Here is a 16,084-nt window from a genome sequence, read left to right as displayed (position 1 = left end):
AAGATCTCCTATCATGCTATTTTTAGGCATATATTATGGGTATCAGATATATACACATATATAAAAAACATATCTATGATGTGTTTTGCCAAACAGATCATGCATTTTAGACATCCCTCATATCCCTCTATTTCAGCCTTGTTAGAGAATGGCTGATTCTCTGCTGGCCCCGCCCCCTTTTGAGCACGCAGGCATACTGTGAGTTCTGTGACGAGCTGTCTGCTCTGCTCAGATGCAGCTAAATGCTGCCGTGATTAAACGCCATATCATGTTCCAAACCACTTCAAGGATTATTTCTGAAACAGTATGTAGCTCAAATGCTTTTTCTCTTGCGAGGTGAGTTCCTTTTTTTATTTCCTGCTTTTTTACACATACTTTCTCCAGTACAGGTTAGCTCTGAGTGTTAGCGATGCTTGATAATGTAAACAAAGACCATATTATGTCCAAAACACGTTGCGCATTGTTTCTGATAGCGACGTTTCTGATTCACGTTGCAACCCCGTTTTTAGAGATTTTGGTACGGAGGAAAAGAGAGAGGGTTTTGTTTTCTAACACTTTGTGAGTTCCCTGGCACACCGGGGACACATATTTATGTATAAAAGACATCAAAAAGTGAATTTTGCATGATAGGACACTTTTAAATAATAGAGTATAAGACTCTGTAACAAACAAAAAACATACTTTGACGATTAGACATGGGCACAGATCCTCCTGACATGATAGGTTTTTACTTTTAAACTAGAATAAGCAATAATCTTCCTTTCTGGCTTAAAGTGGACCTATCATGCTATATTTGAATAATATAGTGTAGGACCATACCTATATAAGGCATATTTAGACTTTTTATTTTTCAAAATACCAAACAGATCATGCATTTTAGCCATGCCTCATTTTGCTCAATTTGAAATTGTTTAGCTCTGTCTTTGCAAGGGCAGATTCAGTGAGAACAGCACCATCTACAGGCCTGGCATATGTACTACAGCGTCTCCAGCGCTTTCGAACGGCAATGGCCGTGGCTGTCTCCTCCTGATTGGTGGAGTTGGCCCAATAGTCCTGGCGCCACTGTCCTGACATCAGGACAGTGTTCAAATCTGGATCAGTTTTTATCAGATCCGTTGCAGCCCCTTTTTTAGAGATTTGGGTATGGAGGAAAATAGAGAGGGTTGTGTTTTCTGACACTTGGTGAGTTCCCTGGAACACCGGGGACACATATTCATGTATAAAAGACGTACACAAGTGCATTTTGCATGATAGGTCCCCTTTCAGTCTCTAAATCAATAGACTGTTTATGAATCATAACAATCATGAGCAATACTCCAGATTAGCGTAAGAGCTTATTATTGAGTAGGAAAGGCCTTTCTTATGGACACCTGCAGAGTCTGATGTTCCACATAGAAAATTGAAAGATTATTTTCAAACGCCTTATTCATAACAAAGGGAATGATCCAAGTTAGAAGTTCTGAAAGAAAATCACGTATTATGTCAGTGGTTGAAGCAATAGTTACGTAACAGATAAGGAGTAATAGAGTGAGTGAGATGAAGAGATGTATTCATTTCTCCTTGAAGTAACTTGCTATACAAACTAAAGCACTGTGGACTCCATTTTGTACTATAGACACTTTCTTCAGTTGTTTTTTTGGCAGTTTTCAGAGATAACGTATGATAGACTGCAGAGAAACAAGCCTTTACTGAAGGGCGTCTGAAGTCTTTTCTTAAAACGTGCAAGATGAAGACAGACGGTGTGAGAGTGCAGCAGCAATGGACGGATTGATGACTGATGAAAGTTGGCATTCATTTCTCTTTGCTTTCAGTGGATGACAGCAGACTTCTTGTTGTATAAAAACCCAATACATCACCTTTTTATCTGAGAGGTCCGGAGTGCAAGTATGAAACATGCAGAGAACAGCCATATGGTTTTGGGATGAATTTCACAGTGACGCTTTAATGTGCTTTAATCATCATTGGTTAATATTCTGATCTGCGCCTCATTTACTCACCTTTACTATTTTTTCTCAGATCCTATCAGGTTCCTCTAAATCCTCCCTCTCCATCTGCTCCTTTCTTCTGCATCTTGCTTCTCGGCTAATTCAAATGCTAATTCCAGCTCATTTAAAAGATTAATGTTTTGACTGATAACACATTGTGCAGAGCCGAGTGACTGTACCTGCAATCATTCTCTCAGTGTCATAGAGGAAAATCTTTTACGAGTCACAATTTAGAATTCGACGATGGATTCATGTGTTATTCATGGTTGATTGTGAAGCTCCATCTTCTCGGCACACATTTAGTGCTCCTGGAACAATACAGTTTCATATCTCAGCCCTCATGCTGCATATCAATGTAAGTCACTTTTTAGAAGTCTTCCTGTCCCGTTTTCCCCTGCCTACTATTCATTTTCAAAGCAATAGCTTTCCTTAACGCCACATGAATAAGATCATATTCTCTCTGTTAAAACGCACCAACACGTTGATTCAGGTAAGAGACGTTATTCATTAGCTACTAGTTAACTACTAGTTAGTTCGTAGTGGATATTTCTGCTGCCATTTTTCCCCCTTAAAATGTAGGTTAATGAGGAAAAAAAGAAAAGGATACAGAAATTAAATCACTTAAAGGTGGGGTAGGTACGTTTGAGAAACCGGCTCGAGTTATATTCCATGGAATGCTCTTAACATCCCGATAGCAATGAATATCTTAAGTGCTTTGACAAAAAATCCATACAAAAATGTAATCATTTTCAGACTGCTTTTCCTTTTCATAAATTGAGAATGTTCCAGCAGTCTTTTTGACGATGATCCGTTGCCCAGACACTATAAGCATAGATTAGACCTGACCTGATCAAGAACTGAGCAATGCAATCATTATCTTTCTGCCATGACAGTTTTTATTAGCACGGTTCTGAAAAACCTTGTTTATTTGAACTCAGTGTTGTGATGTGCATCCAGATGCGGGATTATATCAACCACAGGGCCGCCTAAGGTGAGGCCAAGGCTATAGATAAGAGGGATTCACTGAATATTGCTGGTGCTGCCAATCAAACTCAATGCCAGACAGGGAGAAGGTTGATATGGTACCAGCGGGTATATATATATTTTTATATATCAAAATAAAGTAATCAACATACAGTACACAACATCTTCCTGCTTATGTCCGCGTCAATTTGAAGTCCATTACTGTATCAAAAATAATTTATTTAACACCTCTCCACATACATGTTTTACTGGCAACATCACGCATTAACACACTGCCAGTATTCTACTTCAGGCAATTTTTTAAGTACACATTACCACCTGCTTAGAAGTGATTCAAATCAACTATAATTATACAGTGCTGTAAACAACATACTTAACTGTCCTTAAAGATAGAAGACTGAAATGATACAGATACAGAGTTCACTAAATACAGGTTCACTTTAGAGGAGCTCATTAAACCTTCAGACTTGACCGACAAGCAATTCCCCCTTTAAGAGTGTACAGTACAATATCGTTTCCCCCCCCTTAAAACAGCAGAAACCCATCTGCAAGGCTACAATATATCTGCGGACATAACATCGACATAAATCCCCAGAATACTGTGTAAATAAATCACCTCTGGCACCCAGATTAAGATGAGCTTTGAGAGCTAGATACTGACATTTATTACTAACCTTAAAAAGACATCCACATTACATTCAGCAGAAAATGAAACAGACTTTTCCAGATTGTAATTAAAAGCTCTTGCTGACGTTTAGCAATCTGGCAACCTACAGGAAACAGATGTGAATATTTCATCTGTGTGGTGCTTGAATTTGATATTCCTCCTCTCAGAAAATATGAAAAAAAGACAAAACGGGATAATCATTTCTATTGTTGTGGTGACATTACACCCTGTTTCTCTACATCTGAATTTCTAGGACCTTTATGCCCTAGTTATTTAATTAATCAAACATTATTTATTGAAACACACAAGTCTACACATAGAGGGATTGTTAGACATTAAGACTACAGAATGTATCTCTGGTAATGTGACACAGGAAGTCCGTGCGATGACCTTCTGCTGTGGCGGCAAGAGAGAAATCATCAGAAAATAGATTATTCTCAAGTCTTTTGAAATGTCAACCCTAGTCTCTGTACGCCACAATGATATACATATAATGATGAATAGAGTCTGAGGCTGTTTCAGAGGATCAATTGTTGACTCAGTCATTAGTCTCCTGACCGAAGGTGTGACAGTATGCTGGAACTGTGCGTGGGTTTGTGAATGTATGATACCTCTTTTTTCATTTCCTTTAGCTCATCGGTCTTATCCCCCACTACCCTACTCTCTCTACACTGCATAATGTCTGTACTACTGCTCTTTAAAATCAGTCTGTGAATGGAACAGGGTGCTGAAAGTTCTCTCTGGTGAAGGAAAAAATATCTTAAAAGGGTAGTAGATTGTTCAGTAAAGTGAACAAAGAAAAGTTCTGTTAAAGTGCTGCACCTCTTGGCAGTGTGAACCTTGTTCTGCCTCCTGCCTGGCAGAATGTCAGCATTGAATCCAGGAGAGCATTCGAGAGCGAGATGAAAATAAACCTGACTGCTGATGTTTGCTCTAGACAAGCAGGCCAACTATGAAGCTGATGGAGGACAAGTAGAGGTTCTTTTCAGGTTTAACTTTAGAAAGTTGACTCTCCTCCACCTGTCAGTCTCCTGCTGTGATGAGACAAAGCAGCTTCACTCCCGCACCAGTCTCCTCTCCACGGCTGCAGCACATCGCAGCCTATACTACTTTTCCACTCTCTCAAGTATTACATTACATGTCATTTGTTAGACGCTTTTATCCAAAGCGACTTACATACTCAATACTGTGGACAATCCCCACAGGAGCAATTTGGGGTGAAGTGTCTTGCCCAGGGAAACAACGACATGCTGACTGCAGTGGGACTCGAACTTGGTACCCCCTGATTCGAAGTGAACTGTAGCGCCGTGTTATGCATGCCCATTGCCCACTGCACCTCGCGGGAGCACGCACAGCGTAAAGCAAAAACTCACAGGCATTTCAATGATTGTACGGCAAACAATATAATTTCCTTTTTGACGGGCATGCATAACACGGCAAAACACAGGAGCCTCGCTGCAGGGAAACTTTGGCGCTGTTCTGGGTTTGTTCTAATCTGTCAAAATGCTGCTCGATACTGCTTTCAGATTTTTCCGTCATTGTTAAAAAAATCCGTCATAGACGCGAAATATTCGGTTAACAGCTGGTCCACAGCTGACTTTAAAGTAACTGATCTTCTTTGTGCAGATTTAATTGATTGGTTTGCCACGGTTACTATTCAGAGAAAACATAGCGTAGAATGTCGAAAGTGACCAATAAGCAGAGATGGCAAAAGTACACACATCCTTTACTCAAGTAGAAGTACACATATTCATGTTTAAAAATACTCTTGTAGAAGTACTGACTAAACTTCTTTACTCAAGTAAAAGTAAAGAGGTATGGGCTACCAACAGTTTTATAGAGTAACTGACCTCCCTTTATATTAATAGAACAATAATGTCATTGTTAGCTAATGCATGTTTCGATGCTCAACAACGGCAAAATTACAACGTTTTCATTGGTCCCTCTTCTTTAGAGAAGACCAGGGGCCTCATTTATAAAGGGATATACGCCCAAAAAATGGCGTACGCCAGTTTCTACGCAATGTTTGCGATTTATAAAATACTAACTTGACGGGAAAATGTGCTGTCCTCCACGCAAACTCTAACCCATGCGTACGCACTAAGCACACAAACGGGAGAGACGAGAAACTGCGACACCGTTGGCAGAAGGAAGAATGGAGAGAAATATGTGGAAATAATACCATAAATAAAATGTTACCTCTCATTTATCAAATATGAAGAATTCATTTTCAAACATTGATTAAAGCCAATCTTTAAATGATTAAACAAACGCCTGTTTGGGACTCCTCAGTGCACACAAAAACATAACTTGGAGAAATAAATAAATACGGATATGTTATTTAAAACCACCTCGAATATGTTGTGTTAATGTTATGAAATGTTTTCTCATAAATGATGCGGTAAGCAGGAGGACAGAATTACGTCTAAACTGACGCCGTTTTGCATTTCTATAGGTTGTAGATACGAGCATGGTTTTATATACTATCACGTTTAATCGTGTTTTATGCCGTTTGCCAAGACTTGATAAGTCGCTCGTAAAACACAGGAGGTATGGAAACTAAGAACACCATATGTGGTAAATTGTACAGCTAATATAACACAATCCATTAGTTGTATTTCCTTTAACTGGTGGATTATGGATATATAGTTGCTGATCGACAGCTGGAACACAAACCACCAAATACAACAAAAATAATTCAGATCCAGTCGTCATGACTCCACTCCGGAGGGATTCCCCGATCATTTCTTACAGTTTCTCATCAAGGGGGTGTCTCCTGTCCCCGGGACAAACACACTGCCTGAGGAAGGTTATGTGTATTTTTTTTGTCATTAACTTTTTTCGGACCACTTATTTATTTATTTTGGTGACGATCCGACCTCCATGCTGCTACTCTGGTTCAAACTGCATCCACCAAACAATATGATTTATCTCGACCTCCCCACAATAACCAAAATCTGACACGGTGTGAGATGTCTTTTTTAGCTGTTCTATCGTAATTTCCTGCGATCTTCTTCATGCAGTCAGTCAAAATGAATGAATGAATGGGCGTTTCTTTGACTATGTATAGGCAAATATGGGCGTTACGAGTCGATTGTGATTTATCAAGGGAAACAGGCGTAGGGAGTGCCGTACGCACTTCCCTCGCCGGTACGCAATGTTTTGTGAATTGGAAAATGGCGGAAAATGTATGTACCTATTTTTGTGCTTTGTACTACGTAAGCAACCTTCCTACGTCAATCCTACGCACGGCGTTATAAATGAGGCCCCAGGAAGTGATGGATACACGGATCGTGTTCAAATCAATAGGCACGCAATTACTCTAAATAATAATGATCACGCCACCAAACACAGATTAAAATGAAAGTAACCAGCCTGTTTGGAAAATGTAAGAAGTATAAAGTACAGGTATTTGTGTTAACAATGTAAGAAGTAAAAGTAAAAAGTCGTCAGAAAAACAAGTAGTGGAGTAAAGCATTGATACCAGAAAAATGTACTTAAGTACAGTAACAAAGTATTTGTACTCCATACTTCCCACCTCTGCCAATCAGACTAAGTATACAATTCAATACAATACACTAAGCTGTGTAATAATGTGATGACATTAATGACCATTAGTGCTGTAGCCAGCCATTTAAACCAGGAATAGACAAAACGTTTGCTATTTTTTAATTATAGTTATATTAGATTACCAATACATTTGCCTCCGGATCTCGCTTCCCAATGACACATCACATACACGCAGCATCATGTTTGTGCCATGTGCATGAAGGAAAGGTGGTGTCGCAGGGAGCTGAAAGGTCACAGCTTTGACGATTGCGCTTCCCTTTGGCAGAAGGTGCCTGTTTGATGTCACCCGCAGAGTGTAAACTGACAAATCTGCAATTGGAAACGTGTGAATGAGTGTGTGCGTGTGTGTGATTGGAATAGATGTTCAAAAACGTTGCCTGCATTAGACACATTCCTGTCTCATGCTTCTGACTAGAAGTGCATTAGCAACTTGACACCAACATGAGGTTTTTCCAGTTTCTTATTAACAAGGATATCTTTTACAAGGCTTTTTTGACTTTGATGAATATAAAACAAGACTAAGTGACTAACGCTAGCAGCTCTGTAAGGCTGGAATGCTCTTTGTAAAGGAATCCGAATATGGATCAAAATGATGGTTAATAGTTAATGTGAAAAGGCTGTAAGAGAAGGTCTTTTGTAAAAGAGTTGATGGTGTTACAAGCATGAAGATATTAAGAAATAAGTGTGGCAGAAGTACATTGTTTTGTGTAGGTTTGATAATGAGAAGAAAGATTTTTAAGATAGTAAAATATAGACATGCCTGAACCAAGTTTCATAGCAATCTATCGAAGTGTTTTCAAGAAATCTCTCTATATACCAACAATCTAAACCTGCACAGATGAGAAAACTATAGGATTCATCCTCTATGGCAGGGGGGTCAAACTCAATTTCATCGCAGGCCACATCAGCATTAAGGTTGCACTCAAAGAGCCGGTTGTAACTTTAAGACTATATAAAAATACATATATAAATATATAATATATCTAAAATAATGTATTATATTACATTATTGCCTCTGCATTGGATTATTATGGGATAGGGTAATCACTTAATAATTAACTACGTCTGAAAGCAGAAGTCTAGGGCAAATAATTGCAAGTCTCTTCAGTGCGTATGTCACAAAATGATTTAAAAAGAAAAGCCACTTTCTATAAAAACAAAAGAAATAAGTGACATTTTGAAAAACAAAATCTAATTCTGATAAAAAGTGAAATTCTAAGAAAAAAGGCATATTAAAAAAAGAAATGCATTGTGGGACATGTAGTTTATGGGCAACGTGCTTCTATAAATCTGCATGTAACCGTATAATAAACATATTATATTCTTTGCAAGCTCTTGTGGGGCCGCATGACATGAAGTCACGGGCTGGATTTGGCCCCCGGGCCTTGAGTTTGACACCCCTGCTCTATGGAAAATAATAGTTTTACTAGATTTTGTGCCATATCATCTCACTTCACTGAATAAACTTGACCTTGAGCACATTATAGAGGAACATTTAGGGGATTACCAAAGTAATCAGGATTTATAGTTTCAGAATCCTAAATATTTCAGTTGAACTCAAAACTGTAATATAGTGGCACCTGGGTCGCAAATGTGTTGTGTGATTTGAACCAAGAACGTCTCAACTTTCCCCATCATCCAGTGGTGGACCAACTGACCTTCTTGTGATCATAGCTAAAATGTCATATACATAAGAAAATATTTTAGAATGTCACAAAAGACATCTGATTCATCATAAGGTGCTGTCGATGATTAACAGTGCATTGTTCTGTAAAGAAAATTCATTTTGACCAGCTTCTCCTTTTCCATATCTGTTATTTTGCCTCCAGTGATGAGACTGCTGAATCAGCATGTTGGTCCGACACTGTTGTGGAATTTCCTTTGGAGGTATTGCAGTGTATTATGGTAACAACATGCATGGATCGTAGATGATGAATCCAACTGAATCTGGTCACCAGACTTTGAATGGCACTGACAGATCAACATTTCACAACGAAAAAACATAACAATTCAAAAGTAATGTCGTGGAATGTACTAGATATGGAGTGCCAGTGTTGATCTGGGGCTATGTAATTTTCTTTATATATATTTGTATTTATTTACATACATCGCTCTGTTCTGGTACACAGTGGCGCAGTGTGGATCAGCCCAAACAGAGAGCATGTGGTGTATGAGATTTCATTCAACGTTTTTTTCCCCCTTTTTATTTAGTGTTCTCAGCATGTTTTCGCTTCTCTCTGCGCTGTTGTGACAGATGTGTTTGTATCAGGAGCTGGTTCTAGGCTGCTGAAATATGTTTTTTTCGACTGCTTTCCTTGGTTCTATCCATGATGTTCATGCTCCCTCATGACTTTCTGCCGTGTTGTTGGTTTTCTGATAGTAGTCAATAACATGCTGCAACCCCGCTAAGTGTGTTCACTTTACCAACTAGGTTTCTGTTAATCTACATCTCTGGTAATTGTTCTTCCTCTTCATTTCTCTCGATTGCAGTCAGGGCTAATGTGTTTGTGACTGGCCATGAGCACATTATACAGCAATTACACTAATTAGATTACTGTAAATAGACGTATAGACTATGAAAAATAATGATAACTACACACATCTGAATATAAAGTCTGTAATTAGGGACATCATTGCCAGGAGTTGTTTTAAAATAAAGAAATCAGTAGACGTTGTTTTGACTTACAGCGACACAATCAGCCCTACTCAAGAACATTTTATTCTTTTATTTAGGTGCGTAACAAACATTGGAGGAGTACACCTTTAAATCAGTAGAAAGTGTGATGATTTAATCTTTGTAAATAATAGCTGACATGAAAAGCTTTCAGCTTGAGATGCGCCAGCAGACGGAGCAGACAGGCAGACCCCGGTCAGGGAGGGAGACGTGGACAGCTTCTTTGAGAGCTGTTTCAACAGGCTGTGTGACTCAGATCAGAACAGAGGAGATTATGGCATCAAATGGTTATACAACCCAGTAAATGGGATATTGAAGAAAAAAAGGCGTGCTAGCTGCAGACTGAGAGTGAGTGTGTCATTTTGCCGGCTGCTGCCATATTTTCTCTTACTGAGAGCCCCAGTGACACATTTGACTGATCATTATAAAGCACAGCCGTCCTCCTCAGCAGGATGCATGCTGATACTCTTCTTTGGCACATCATGAGTAATAATGCAATTGTAAGTGGAGCCATGATATCTCATTAGTACATGCATGCATGCATATGCATGCTAACAGAGGAGTGGAAGTTTTAATAGTGAATTAATCTGTGGATAATTGCCCTCGCTGTCAGGGTCATTAGTAGTCCTCCAGCCTGTCTCATTAATGTCTTGCAAAATGCACGGCTCTATTACGATAATCTCTCTTCTCTTTTTAAGCTTCAGTTTACTGGGTATTTAATTAGATGGGTATTTCACAAATCAATGGACAGTTAAAGCTACATACATAATGTAGCCTACATACTGAAATACACTGGCACATTAACCACCTGTGGAAAAACCTTCCATCTCATTTCTGAAATGATTTAACATGTAATTGGTGCTTAATAGTAATCAATAACAATTTTGATAATCAATCCGATCTTTTCAGTAATGTTGTCAAACAGAAATACTTGTAAGCACAGGGTGTATGGTTACATCTCCAGTCCCTACTGTCCACATGTTGAAGGTTGTATAAGCAAAATAGTTGTATGAGTAGGACAACATCTTGGGCTAATGTTAGTTAATTATAAACATAATTATAAGTTGCAGTTGTACTCTTAACCTTTTACTCAATACAGTGGCGTGTGGAGAGTGGAACAAATGCTTAAAGGGGACCTATCATGCAAAATGCACTTTTGTACGTCTTTTATACATGAATATGTGTCCCCGGTGTTCCAGGGAACTCACCAAGTGTCAGAAAATCTCTCCTGCAGGGGGGCGTGGTCAGCTGCAGCTCACAGAATCAGCCCCCTGCAAAAACAGGGCTGGAGAACAGCAAATAGAGCGAAATGAGGCATGGCTAAAATGCAGGATCTGTTTGGTATTTTGAAAAAAAAACTATATTTATATACTTTATATAGGTATGGCCCTACAATATATTGTTCAAATATAGCATGATAGGTCCACTTTAAGTTCTCAAAGCAGAGACACATCATGAAGGGAGATTGTGTTGAAGCAGTAATGAACCAACTTATGAGCAGTTTTGATAAGCTCAAATGAGACATTTCTCCAGAGTGAGTGCCGTCCTCTATCTGCTACTCACCATCATTATTTCAATACGTTTGAATAAGGCTCTCACTAATCAGCTGCTGCTGCCAGTCTCTGGTTTGGCAAAGTCTCAGACATTAATGATCCAAAAGGGCTCTGGCATCTATCATTTCTTATTTCCTGTACATTTACATTCCGTCATGTGCAGTGTCTGTACTATTTACTCAGTATTTAGTACACTAAACTCCCTGTCACCCTGCAGACATTTACAAAACTATTATCTTGACACAATTGTTATGATTTTATCTGTGTACCCTTGCAGAAGGTTACCCTATCTCCAGTGCTGCAGTCCTTTTTCACCCAAGAGCAGAGATTTATGAGGAATACAATACATTTCCTATGACTCCTCATCACATACTGTAAGTGAAGGGCTGGGAGGTTCTGAGACATATTGATTCAACAACATGATAGTTTTCAAGGCTGCAGTTTATGATGCTGTTAAACGTATTGGGCTCTATGAGGGTGGATCTATTATTTAAACTTCCTTCATTGATTTAAATACACTGAAAAGCAGTCTAACCTATTTACACATACAGCAATCACACACATTTCTACATAAAACATTTTCATTAAGCTTACATTTGTTTGGCCTACAAAAACATTTCTGGGTCATAAGCTTGCCCAAGGACCTTTGCACAGGCCAAGGGTTGAACCACCAACCCTCCAATTGGTAGAGCAGCATTTACCCCCTGAGCCACAACCGCCCGCTGTAAAATTACTTTGTGGCATCAGGCATGGACCGATATAAATATAGAGTCCTCTACTTAGCTGTGTGTTGGCTGATATGTCAACACTTTGATGCTGAACCCATCAGCTCTGCAGTCCACACAGATAAAGCCTCCTAAATTCCACCTTACACACCATGGCGAAGCAAACATCCACACTCCTCCACAGCTCTGTTAGAGGTCCTTGACAGCACATCTAACTTAACATCAATAATAAAATGTCAAACCTCTACTTTTTATTTTTCTTATTTTTTCTGCTTTTTATAAACACTTCTGACCTTTTGTGTGTGTCAAGCGATCTGTGTTAGCACTGTGTTACTTTCTCGTTCCAGCATGTGATACTTTCTCACAGCCTGGTTCTTTTGTGTTTGTTGGGCCTGCTGGGTTTTGTTGTCAATCAGATCAGTTCAAACCTGCTGAGGACCAAGTTACACTGCAGTCATATTCTGTTCAGTCAGTTGAGTTTCCCCAAAAACCTTCTGTGTTTTCTATTCTGACAATATTATTACCTTAACTAACTTAATCCACCATTAGTCAAACCCTTATTGTCACTTGAGTATTCGTAAGTACTTCATCACTTGCATGTAAAAACACTGGAGAAGCCTAAATGGTAAACTATAACATGTGTTTGTACATTCTCCAAACCAATGAAGTCATGTGTGAATGTATTCAGAACTTGAACTAAGACAAGGAGTATTTTATTTTATTTTTTATAGTATGGATCAGGTTTTCAGTGGTATCAATACAAAAAGAAAAGACATAACCAATATCATAGCTTATTATTAGTTATATTCGTTAGGACTAATCTTACACTGGTTCCAGATACATCCAACATGCTCAAAGCTAGTTTTGACTTTTTTCTTGCTTTGGTAAGATTTCTTACACTAACTATATACTTTCTCTCTCTCTGTTCAGTTACCTTGTTTTTTCTCATGCCAAGTCTGGTACATAATGCTACACCTCACAGAAGTTGAGTGTTTGCTGGGATTTGCTGTGGGAAGTGCAGTGTTCCCCCCCCTGTGTGGACTGCAAACACGGGCGAGCTGTAAACCACAGCAGCGTGAGGCCGGCGTCCCGAGCAGTCCCTGAGCAGCACTCAGCAGGCGGAGCGTGTTGAGAGCAGACTCTGGGGGATCGGGGGGGATCTGAGCGAGTGCAGAGCATCAGTCACACTGTGGAATCGGAAACACGCTCCCTATCGGCGCCTCCAGCCTGTCGAGGTGTCTGTGCTCCTCATGCTCCACTGTAAATCCAGCTCGCCTAGATCTTTTCTTTCTCACTGTGACAGTGTTTGGGAGGATTTAGCAGTTTATATTTTGTTGTTAGGTAACGCGTGAGAAGACAGCTGTCTCCAGAAAGACAGGAAGGCTCACTGTATATGGATATGTTATTAATGACTTTTTTGCACCTTTCAGAATCAGAATCAGAAATGGGTTTATTTCCAGGTAGGTTGACACGTATGAGGAATTTGACTTGGTGTCGTGGTGCATACATAAACGTAAAACAAACATTTAAAAACACAGAACTATTTTAAGAACACTATAATAATATACAAAATAAATAAAAAATATAGTAAAGATTAAATAAAGTAAAGCAGTATTTCTTGACCTCTGACCCCTGCATGTAGCAGCTTTTGTATTGTGTGGAACAATGAGGAGGAAAACTAAGGCCTTGGCTCCACGGGAACGAAAACGGGTTGTATCCGCATATTTCTCATGCGTATAGCCCTTTAAGCTACACGACGCCGTAACGGAACGGTAGAAACGGACCCTGCAAACGACAACGGGTCCAAAGGTGGATAGATCTGGGAACGGAGCGCTCTGGGGGGTCCAACGGGGCCGTGTGGTAGCCTATACGGTCATCCGTTTCTGATAATGACGACGCCTCTCCCCGCCTCTCCCCACCTCTGCTGCTCACCCCCGCAAAAGTACACTGCACACTGAATTCAGATTATTTATCTTTATCTCGATATGGACATAAACGCGAGTGAAGTCTAATCTGACAGGACGGAGACACGCAGCTTAAAAAAAAACACACACTTCAAGTCAGATCACCACCCTTAGCTATTTTAATGACCTCTCAAACTACCTAAACTAGTTATAAATATGTTTATTTTTACTGTCGAGTCATCATTACTGGATCAGCTGCTGCATGAGACAGACACTGACACTGTCAGAATAGAGGAAAAAGAGAGGCTCCGTGTATTTTATTATTATATATCATTAGATCGTCGTTATTCATTTGTTTTAAAGCTCAATAAATAACAAAGAAGACCTTTGACCGGCACTTTTATAATTTTGTCCGGAAGATTTAAACTTTAACACACGTTGACCGGCGAAAAACTCTGCCCGGTTCCCTCGGCCCCCACCGCGGAGAATAAACAGAAGTGCAGCCATGACAACCATTCTTCTTCGCTGCTTTTGTGGAGGAAGTTGCTGCTTTTGTGGAGGAAGTTACAGCGCCACGTACAGGCTCGGCATATGTACTGCAGCTTTTCCAGCGGTTGGATCTAAACGGAGCTGTCTAGTGTGGCAAGACACTATCCGGTGTATATTGCGTGTGGACGGAAGCTTTTTGGTGATTGCGTTTGCGTTAATCCTATGCGTTTTGCCGTATGCGTTCCCGTGGAGCCTGGGCCTAAGGCTCTTCATCACAGGGTGCTGCACTGTGTTCACACGTGGTGATTTATATTTACACAAAGCTTGCTTACAAGATAAGAGGAGGGTTGATACAAAGGCTGAGGTTTGTGTGTGTGTGTGTGTGTGTGTGTGTGTGTGTGTGTGTGTGTGTGTGTGTGTGTGTGTGTGTGTGTGTGTGTGTGTGTGTGTGTGTGTGTGTGTGTGTGTGTGTTATTCTTTCATTGCCTCTTAATGGTACACATTGGGGATTGAAGTCCCCTGTAATCATATTCCTACACATAGGTCAAGTCCGGAACCTTTGTGTTATATTTAAATGATTCACTTTTCTTAAGGGCTTGTGAAACCCCCGAGGCTGTAGTGTTGTAGATCCTGACCTTTTTAGCTTATATATTTCTATCTGAATGATTTGCTATAGCTGTTTTCCCTCTGCACGGCATCAGGCTGAGATCTTCTATACAACAGATGTCCTTCACTTAATGATGTAACAAGAATTCTTGTCTGGTGCCCACAATGTCAGAATACGACCTTTTCAGGGTCTTTTCAAGATGTTCTCATTGTTATTAATGAAATGCCATTAACAGCCACCATATGAGACAGGCTTTATAAAGATTGTGTCTCTTTGGAATTCAGAAGAGAGGAAATTACAGCAAAGATGAATACATATTATTGAGTTACATCATTAGCAAATAGAGATTCATGGGTATACAGTTTATTCAAGAAAATAAACTCTGCGGCAAACTCACATATCTGATACTTGCACATTTTGTTCAGCAGGATAATCTCCACATTATACGACCACTAGCATCATTTTTAAAAGTCCAACTCTAGACATATGAGTGGGATATTAACTTGCGTTTCTAATGTCAAAGACATTTTCTTTTCTCTTTTAAGCTTGTGAGTACCCCAGACCTTTTTTTAGACATCTAACCAAAAACTCAATCAAAACACCTGTGACTTTGAGACGAGTAAACCAGGAACTACTCATCACAACACACTGATTAAATAAAGTGGCTCTTTGGACTGTTGTAGCGCCACTTCATGTAGCTTCCAGACATGCATCGTTGTTACAAAAAATAAACCTGAAAATCGAATAATAATTTTGCAGACCCTCAGAACAAAAACCCTGTTTTTATGCAACTATGAGTTCAGGCACATTCACAGTGTATGTCTTTTAAGGACACTACCTACACCTAATGGCCTTTCCCCAGACTGAGTGCTACCCACTAACCCACAGCTTCACTAACTATGTTTACCACCACAACCATGTACCCT

The sequence above is a fragment of the Trematomus bernacchii genome, unplaced genomic scaffold (assembly GCF_902827165.1).
Source record: "Trematomus bernacchii unplaced genomic scaffold, fTreBer1.1, whole genome shotgun sequence".
Classification (NCBI taxonomy): Eukaryota; Metazoa; Chordata; class Actinopteri; order Perciformes; family Nototheniidae; genus Trematomus; species Trematomus bernacchii.
The sequence above is the reverse complement of the archived record's forward strand: the minus strand, read 5'-3'. Positions refer to the sequence as shown.